Source organism: Diceros bicornis, chromosome 13 (assembly GCF_020826845.1).
Source record: "Diceros bicornis minor isolate mBicDic1 chromosome 13, mDicBic1.mat.cur, whole genome shotgun sequence".
Classification (NCBI taxonomy): domain Eukaryota; kingdom Metazoa; phylum Chordata; class Mammalia; order Perissodactyla; family Rhinocerotidae; genus Diceros; species Diceros bicornis.
In genome coordinates, this window is record NC_080752.1 from 55595035 (window position 1) to 55604867 (window position 9833).

The 9833-nt window shown below is 42.8% G+C and overlaps 1 pseudogene; it reads left to right on the top strand.

The window, feature by feature from the left end:
• Nucleotides 1-833: 833 nt before the first annotated feature.
• On the top strand, nucleotides 834-3334 carry LOC131412368 (dual specificity mitogen-activated protein kinase kinase 2-like; annotated as a pseudogene).
• The last annotated feature ends 6499 nt before the right edge of the window (nucleotides 3335-9833 follow it).

Consider the following 9833-nt stretch of genomic DNA (forward strand, 5'->3'; position numbering starts at 1 on the left):
ATTTAGACTAAAAGGCCACGCTTTCACCCCAGAGTAGTTGTAGACTCAAGAATAGTCAATTACAGAAAATTAAACATAAGTCTAAATGAAGCAGAGAATCTAGTGGAAAGAACATGAAAGCGTATTTGGTTTCAAATCTCGGCTCTTGAACACAGTAAATACGATAAGGATAGAAGTTGGGAGAGGTTACTTCATTTCTTTAAGCTTGAGGTTGCTCATCTGTACAGTGTTTTGTGTTTTTTTGGTAGGTGTTCAACTTTATGACAGCTCAGTTTGCATTGCCTAAGGAAATGAGGAAGTTTGGTGATTTAGAAATGACTTAATCCTTACCTGCTTTTTGTTCTCTGAACTCATAAACATTTTAGTGCATTTCACTTTTTTTTTTTTATTATTCTGGTGTTCCCTAAACTGTATTCCATTGGTCCTTTGCAAAATGTTCATAGATGCTTCGTGGAAAAAATTTTTAGCATCAATACTGGGGAAAACACAAATCTGTTGCTATGAGGTTATTGGAAGTACAGCTCTGTGGCATTCTTGCCAAAAACGTGTAGCCTGAATCTGTGAGGAAACACTCAGATAAATCTAGAATGTGGTTTGGAGTTTTCCATAGTATCAATATCCTGAAAGACAACAAAAAAAGACAGGACTGATCTGCATTCAAGACAACTGTGAGCTGGATAGGGTTATGGATTTTTAAAAAGTTATACAGGACATTTTGTGGACAATTGTGGAAGTTTGAACATGGAAGCCTATAATGATATATTGTTGACTTCAATTTCTCGGGTATGATAATGATACTGTGGTTATTAGAAGAGTGTTTTTGTTCGTAGGAGATGCATGCTCCAAGTGTGTAGGGATGAGGTCAGGATATCTGCAAGCTTCTTTCAGATGGTCCAGGCCCAAAAACAAAGTGTGTATGTAGAGAGAAAATAGGGCACTATGTTAATTGTGTTCTAGCTGAATAGTATATGAGTGTTCATTCATCTTTTCTGTAGCATAGAGGTTTTTCAAAATAAAAAATTGAGAAATAAATTTTTTTTAAAGTATATGGCCAAGGCTTGACCTTTCATCATTATTCCCATTTCCGTTGGTCACCATTCCCTCTATTTCCCTTGGAGTTCTGATTGGCTGTATGTTAGCAATTATTTCCCTGTTCTCTAGAAGTGTATCAACATTTCTGTCATACTTTCTTTTTATAGAGCTCATGTCATTTTTGAGATATTACTTCACATCCATCACCTTTCAGCTCTTTCTGCTGGTCTGATCTGCTGTTTTCCCCAATTTTTGGTTTTTAATTCAATTGTTTTATATGTGCATATTGTGAGAAGAAGTTTGATTTGGTTATTTTCTCCTCGGCCTGATTACCTTTATGCTCTGTTTTTTCCTATACTTCCTATCCTATCCTTCTTTATATTGTATGTATAATGATTATTTTTATCTGTGATCTTGGAAGGTCTGATTCTAATTTAATAGCATAAAATTGGTCAAAATATCCCCTTATTGTTGTCTGTCTTTAGGATCTGTGATGTTGAATCCTCTTTTATTCCTAATATTGCCAGCTTCTATATGAACTCCTTTTTTAAAATGATCACTTTGTCTGGAAGTTTATAAATTATATCTGTCACTTCCAACAACCAACTTTTCCTTTCTCTTTTGGGGGGTTTTCTCTTTTAATTACTTCTGCTTTTATCTTCATTCCTTGCCTTTACCTTCTTTTTTTAGTTTCCTGGAGACAATTGTTTTTATCTGGTTTTCTAGTCATTTCAGGCTGGAAGAAAAAGTGTTGCTTCATCATATTTGAAAACAGAAGTGCCTCAGAAGGGTTTTCTTTATCTCTAATTTTCCACATTTTCTGATAGACAAGTTTAGTAGTTATTTTGAATGATTTTTTTCTATCTCCAACCTACACCATATCCTTCAGTAAGTCTTAGTAGTTATTGGAAACAGCGGGATGGTCACCAAAGTCCAGCATAGACCTTCAGGCCTCATTGAGGCAAGAAAGCTGATTCACTGGAGATCAAGCCGGCCATCAGGGACCAGATTGTCCACGAGCTGCAGATGCTGCACGAGTGTAACTCCCTGTACATCATGGGTTTCTCCAGGGCTCTCTGGACCAGGCGTTGAAGGAAGCCAAGAGAATTCCAAGAGTCTGGGGAAGTCAGCATCGCGATTCTCTGAGGCTTGGTGTATCTCCAAGAAAAGCACCCCGACTGTGCACCAAGATGTGAAATCTTCTAACATCCCCGCCAACTGCAGAGGGGAGATGAAGCTGTGTGATTTTGGGGTGAGCAGGCAGCTGGACTCCATGGCCAACTCCTTTGTGGGAACTCGAGCCTACGTGTTTCCCAGCAGTTGCAGGGCACTGACTACCTGGTGAGTCGGACATCTGGAGCACGGGCTGGCCCTGGGAAGCTGGCCGTTGGAAGGTACCCCATTCCCTCCGGATGCCATCTCTGGCTGGGCCATGGTCAGTGGGGCAGAAGGAGAGCCTCCAGCATCTCCCCGAGGCCAAGGCCATCAGGATGCCCCACAGCAGTCACAGATGGCCAGCTGGCCAGCTCTGGCTAGCTTGGAACTGCTGGACGGTATTGTGAAGGAGCTGCTTCCCAAGCTGCCACCAGCACCTTCACTCAGGATCTCCGGGAATTTTGAATAAATGCCTAATTAACCCAGCAGAACCAGCAGATCTGAAGATGCTTGTGAACCAGCCTTTACCAAATGGTACAAATGGAAGAAGTGGATTTGTTGGCTGGTTGCGTAAAATGCTGCGGCTGAACCAGCCCAGCACACCCACGTGCACCTCCCTGTGAGGGGATGGGCTCCCCGCATCCCATCTGTCCCCTCCACTCCTCACCCCTTCCGGCCCAGGACAGACCAGCCTCTTCTCTCCCTCGGCCCCTGCACCCTCTCCCATGGCACCCTCCACGGAGACCAGCGCAGAGGTGGGAACATTGAATTTCCTCTTCTAGCTGTCCAGCCTGTGTGGCCCTCTGGTCTCTGGGAAAGGGGGACGCTGCTCCTGCTGTCTTCTCAGAACCTGCTCATTTAGGTTTAAAACAAAACAGGTAAAGAAAAAGCAAACAGTGCCCATAATAAAATATACATATAATATAGATTAAATATAAATTATTTTAAATATGGATTACAATGTAGATTTTAAGTGCATGCATTCTGTTCCATATCCTCTTCCAATATATGTTTCCCCTAATGACCATAATCTTTTATAAGATATCAGCTGCCAACTGTGATCTTGATTCCAACTCTCACCCTCCCTCACTTTTTTTAGACTTTACTCTCAGCATTATGATTTAAATGGTTAGTTTGGCTATTGTTTCCCTACTTCATAGTGTTCACTCCCTCTATCCTGTTACCTACAGAAGAGAACCACACAGGGGCCGTGCACTCGCACTTGTGAGAGCAGTTCAGTCAGTCAGTCTGGACTTTGCTGTGGAGCTGACTGCTCTTTCAATATGTCTGTACAAGTCAACCAACAAGAGAAAAAAATGGGGCTACACACGTTCGTTTATCTTTGCAACAATGCTATGAGGAAATTAAACTACCATCTAGAAGATAGTTTTTTTTAAAAAATGTGTTAGTTATGCAAACTTCAGATGTCTTAACTCCAAAAATTTCTCTTTAGAGGTGACCTTGCCAAAGTTTCTCCTTCAAAGCCTACGTGAAGTGTTGTTTCTTCTACTAAAATTCCCTGTGTAGTTTGCCCCATAAATTATTCCAGTTTTGATGGTTCAAGATGTGGACGGAGCAGTGATACAGCAACAGTCGACATGTCAGAACAATTTAAGACTTAGACATTTCCTCTCAAACATTGACTATTTTCTTTTTAACCCACAGAAATAAGCATGAGGTGCTGGGGGAATTTGTTGTGGCTTTATGTTTTATGAACAGAAAGAATGTATGCCAGTTGACATGGCGGACCAATTTAGAATGGCTTGTAGCTCTGTCTTTTCAAATAAGAGTTTAACTGGCAGTCTTTCCTTTATACCAAAGCTCTCCAGCTGCCACATTAAATCTCAGGTATAGCCCTGAAACATAGTGTTTCAATTTTCTTCACTACTAGAAAATATAATTTTAAATGACAAAGTCTATGCAAATATAATTCTTGAAAATGTATTATTTCAGTTTTTGTCCGACTTTGTTGTATTATTGTTCTCATTTGTTGCTTTGTTTAGAGATTAAAATGAATATTTCTGTTCTGTCAGTCTCTGTGAGTGTAATTATCTACATAATCTCAGCCAAAGTAGCAGAGAATGCAAGAAAGATTAATGAGAAAAGACACTGTTATAGTGACCCAGTCTCTTTAAGAAAGAAGAGTTAACAGAAGAGAACTATAAGAAATATCTTATGGTTCAAGGATCAAAGAATATCTTGTACCCAGGTTCTCCTATTATTATCTTACATTAACATGGTATATTTGTTACAATCAATGAACCAATATTGATATAGTATTACTAGCTAAAGTTAACACTTGATTCAATTCCCTTAGTTTTTACCTGATGTCCCTTTTTTGTTTTAGGATACTGACCAGGATCCACCTTATATTTATCCATCATGTATCCTTAGGATTCTTATGGCTGTAACAGTCTCTTAGGATTTTTTTGTTTTTGATAACTTTAAAAGTTTGAAGTAGGGGCCGGCCCCACGCCCTAGTGGTTAAGTTTGGTGCGCTCTACTTTGGCAGCCCGGGTTCAGTTCCCCAGCACGGACCTACACCACTCTTCAGCTGCCGTGCTGTGGCGGCGACCCACATACAGAATAGAGGAAGACTGGCACAGATGTTAGCTCAGGGCGAATCTTCCTCAAGCAAAAAGAGGAAGAGTGGCTAGAGATGTTAGCTCAGGGCGAATTTTCCTCAGCAAAAACAAACAAAGTTTGAAGTAGCAGGGGTCATATAGTTTGCCGAATTTCCCTTAATGGGTTTTTGGACGTTTTTCTCTTATTTGACTGTGTTATATGTTTTGGGCAGAAGATCACAGCATATCAAGAGTACATGCAATCAACATGACTTTTTATTGTTGATGTCTGCCTTGATCAACTGCATGATGTATTGTTTGTCATTTTTCTCCACTGTAAGATTACTCCTTCCCCAATTCACAGTGTATTCTTTGGAAGGCTGTCACCATGCACAGCCCACACTTGAGGAGTAGGATGTTTTGCTTTCGCTCATTTAGGGGAGATAATCTACGTAACAATTCTTCTGCACAAGAGATCTGTTTGTTCTCCCCTGTGTATTTATTTACTCAATCATGCATTTATATCAGTAGAGTGAGTTGGATATTTCTTTTAAATTTTGAGTTATAATCTAATACTAATTCATTCACTGTGCTCACTTCAGCAGCACATACGCTAAAATTGGAACAATACTAATTCATTTTATTGCTCAAATTGTTCCAGCTTTGGTCATTGGTACCTGTTTCAATCAGCTCCTACCTGACATGTCTAAATAAATGTGATTTTTTGTGCATTTCCTTCCTTTCTGGCACAACCAGATAGTCCAGGCTCATCTTGTACAATTCCTGCTCTAGCTCTAGTATCTCATTTCTCTAAGGAGACTTGGTTCCTTTAGTTGGAGAGTGATATTAGATACCAAGATCTAGGTGTTAGGTGTGCTCATTGCTACCAGGATATTGTTGCTTCTAGGACCTCTCAGCTGACTTAGCAAGGAGAAATATGCATGTATGTTCACTAACCCAGGTATATACGCATATCTGTAAGTATTTCTAAACATGGCTATATGTATCTCTATTATGCCAACATGAGTTCATACTGATGTCCCTGACTCGAATCCATTACCACACAGATCATTCTAGCCTATTTCTTTGCTTCTCAGTAATCTCCCACTCCAACGATGAGAAACTTCACTTCCACCACCCATTTTCTTAGTTGTGCAGTTTGAATATACAAGTATAGCAGTATCGGAATTGTTAACCCATACTCCTGTGGGAAACAACTGTATCAACCAGAATAAAATGCTAATATAAAGCTTATTTTGCCTATAGTCTTACAGACTCCACTCATTTCCAAATTTACTTAGGTCAGCACATTTTACCTCCATCCCTCAGTGAAGTTTTATACATTTGTAATACGGTTATATTGTTTTGTCACAATCTGAATTCCATCCTGGCATCCCCTCACCTCCTAAAAGTATTTTTAGATTTGCATATATTAAGGTTCAGTCTTTGTCAAGTCTATGAGTTTGACAAATGCAGTGTCATGTATCTACCATTGCAGTATCATACGGAACAATTTCTCTGGCCTAAACCACCCCTTCCCATGCTTCGCCTTCAACCCTACACTCCTTCCTCTGGCAACCACTGATTGTCTCATTGCTAAATTTTTGCCTTTTTCAGAATGTCATATAATTGGAATCATACAATAGGTTGCAGAACACATTTCTTCAGTATCTATTCTTTCAGTCTTTCTGTCTCCATTGTCGATGTATTTGGTATGGCTTTCTATTTAGTATGTGTGTGGCTTTCATTCATGAATCATTGCCCCACAGGTTTATTCCTTCCTTTTTTCCTGTTCTTGGGAGGAGCTGAATTGAAACTTCCTTCTTAGAATGGCTTTTACTGCATCCCTTAAGTTTGGCATGTTGTATTTCCATTTTTGTTTGTTTCAGGATATCTTTTGATTTTCCTTTTGATTTCTTTTTGATCCATTGGTTGTTCAAGAGTGTGTGGTTATGGCCCATCATATGATCTAACCTGGAGAATGTTCTGTGTGCACTTGAGAAGAATGTGTATTCTGCTGCTTTTGGATGGAATGTTGTATATATCTCTGTTAAGTCCGTTTGGTCTATAGTGTTCAGTTCTGTTGTTTGCTTATTGATTTGCTGCCTGAATGATCTATTCACTGTTGAAAGTGTGGTATTGAAGTCCCCTACTATTATCATATTGCTATCTATTTCTCCTTTCAGTTTGGTCAATATTTGCTTTATATATTTAGGTGCTCCAATGTTGGGTACATATACATTTACTATTGTTATATCCTGTAGGGGCACTAGCCTACACGCCCTATCTTAACCATGTATCCTTCTGGCCCCCTCTGGGCAGGATGCCAAGCATCCAGCATTGTAACTGTTTCTCTCAATGAACATCACATTCTGAGGGAACACAGAGCCCTTCCATGCGATCCTTGAATTGCAGCCATGCAAGGACAGGCCCTCTTGGCAAGCACGTAGCCTTTTGTTCTCCTGCCTATGTAAGCAACCCCCACCCCCCCTTCACAGGAGCAGGTGCAGGTGCACAACTCTGTCCAGCCAGTCACCACTGGACACTCCCCATAAGTAAGACTCAAACCCTTGTGTCTGGTACGCCATCTCCTGGTCTTCTGTCTTTCTGCAACCTATCCTGTGCTGCTTGCTCAACTGGGCACGTAGCCAGACATATCCTCTTTATGATTTGACCTCTTTTCATTATGTTGTGATCTTCGTTGTCCCTTGTGACCGATTTTGACTGAAATCTATCTTGTCTGATATAAGTAGAGCTACCCCTGCCCTCTTTTGGTTCCCATTTGCATGGAATATCTTCTCCCATCCCTTCACTTTCAGCCTATGTGTATCCTTAACTCTGAAGTGAGTCTCCTGTAGGCAGTATACTGTTGAATCCTGTTTTTTTAAAATCCATTCAGCCATTCATGATTTTTGTTTGGAGAATTTAATCCATTTGCATTTAAAGTAATTATTGATAGATAATGACTTACTATTGCCATTTTGTTAATTGTTTACTGACTTTTTTGTAGTTCTTTGTTCCTTTCTTGCTATCTTACTTTGTGATTTGTTAGTTTTTTAAGTAGTCTGCTACTTATATTTTTCCCTTTATCTTTTGTGTATCTACTAGCGGTTTTATCTTTGTAGTTACCATGAGGTTTACATAAAACATCTTGTAGTTATGATAGCCTTTTTTTTTTGGTGAGGAAGATTAGCCCTGAGCTAACGTCCGATGCTAATCCTCCTCTTTTTGCTGAGGAATATTGGCCCTGGGCTGGTATCTGTGCCCATCCTCCTCTACTTTATGTGGGATGCCGCCATAGCATGGCTTGACAAGTGGTGCATCGGTGCGCGCCCAGGACCTGAACCTGTGAAACCCTGGCCGCTGACATGGAGCGCACATACTTAATTGCTATGCCACTGGGCCAGCCCCTATAATAGTCTTTTTAAAGTGATACCGACTTAACTTCAATAGCATACAAAACTCTACGCTTTTAATTCTCCCTCACGACATTTTATGCTATTGATGTTGTTATGATTAAGATAGTACATTTTATATTATATGATTTTTTAGCAAAATTTATTTTAAAAGAGAAGCTGGGCCAGAGATGAGGGGACCTGGTGAATCACAGGCATGGAGTGCATGGCTGGAAGTCAGGGCGTGTGAACACTGAGAGGATGAAACACCATCCACATTCTCACTCACCTTGGGCTCCAGAAATGCAGGAGCCCAGCTTTCGTCTCCTCTCGCCTGTGCCCGCCTTCTTGGCTCGCTGGCTGGCGTTGCCACCACCTCCTTGTCCCCGGCCATGACTGCTGTCGCCACTGCAACCCGGGACGCACACCCTTCCACTTTCCCGCTGGAGGCGCGAGACCTAGAGAAATAGCCCGGGCCCGACTGGAGGAGCCCTGGTGGGAGAAAGGAAAGCCTGACTCCGCTCTCCTGAATGCACCGCTGGCAGCTGGGAAGGCGCCACAGAGCGGGTGTTCCAAGCAGGACAGGGAGTCCGCAGAGATCCCAGGCGCCTGCTGGCCTCTTCTGGCAGAGTTTGCAGGTGGCTGGGACCCCTCAGGTCAGGGCTGAGGGACCTGGCCCTGGTAAGAGCGCTCCATAAGGGAGCAGGGCGCGGAGCTGCTGTGAAACAGTTCCTGCCCGCCATCTGGGCTTCCAGTTCCAGCTGCTTCCTCCGCAGGCTGGGGGTTCAGCACCCAGAGTAAGTGAAGAAGCCAGAATGGTGACAGCCCAGCTCTGGGTAGACGATGAGCTTTCTCTCCTCTGGCAGAGGGGGAGACATTCTGGCTCAGCCAGGCATCCCACTGGATATCCAAAGGCAAGCACTCGAGGGCTTCTCAGGCTGAGCGGGGCCGAGGGGCAGGCAGTGGGCCCCTTTAATTTCATTCGTGAAGCGTCCCCCTCCTCCCCTCCCCTGGCCACCTGCTCCTTTCTTGGCCCGTTCAGAGTTCTGAGGGAGAAGGAGCTGGTCCTGTTTTCAAGTTGACTTTACAAAGTGTGTGCTGGGGGTGATACTCTGGTTAATGAGGTTCCCCATCATCTGGAGCCAGCATCCAGGGTTGCCCGGGCGATGGGCTTTGTGTCAAGTGCTTTGCAGGCTTGCTCATGTTCATTCTGGGGTGTGTGTGTGTGTGTGTGTGTGTGTGTGTGTGTGTATATGGACAAGGAGAGAGAACTGGGGACAGGGGACACACTCAGCCAGATCACCTCCATCCAAGCCCTTCCAGCAGCCCCAAGTGTCATTGAAGGAGCTGACTCACCTCCTTGGCAGAGACACCAGGAGAGGAGGGGATCACCTCCCATTCCTTGCAGCTCCTTAGATGAGCACGAGATTTTCTGGAAGTTTCCTGGTCACTCCATGAGACCATTCAGATTGGAGCCTGGGGTGGTCCAAAGTTTCTGCAGAAAAGGGGCTGGGATGAACCCTGGATCGGAGCTCCTGGCATCCTCATCCCCAGCGCTGAGGATGTGGGGGTTCCCTCCAACACTCCAGGCCATAGAGGCTCTGCTGAACCCAGCACATAGCTCAGGAGTTTGGCCCGATTATTTGTCCTCCTAATGAAAAGCAGCTGCAAAGAGGCCACCTAGTAT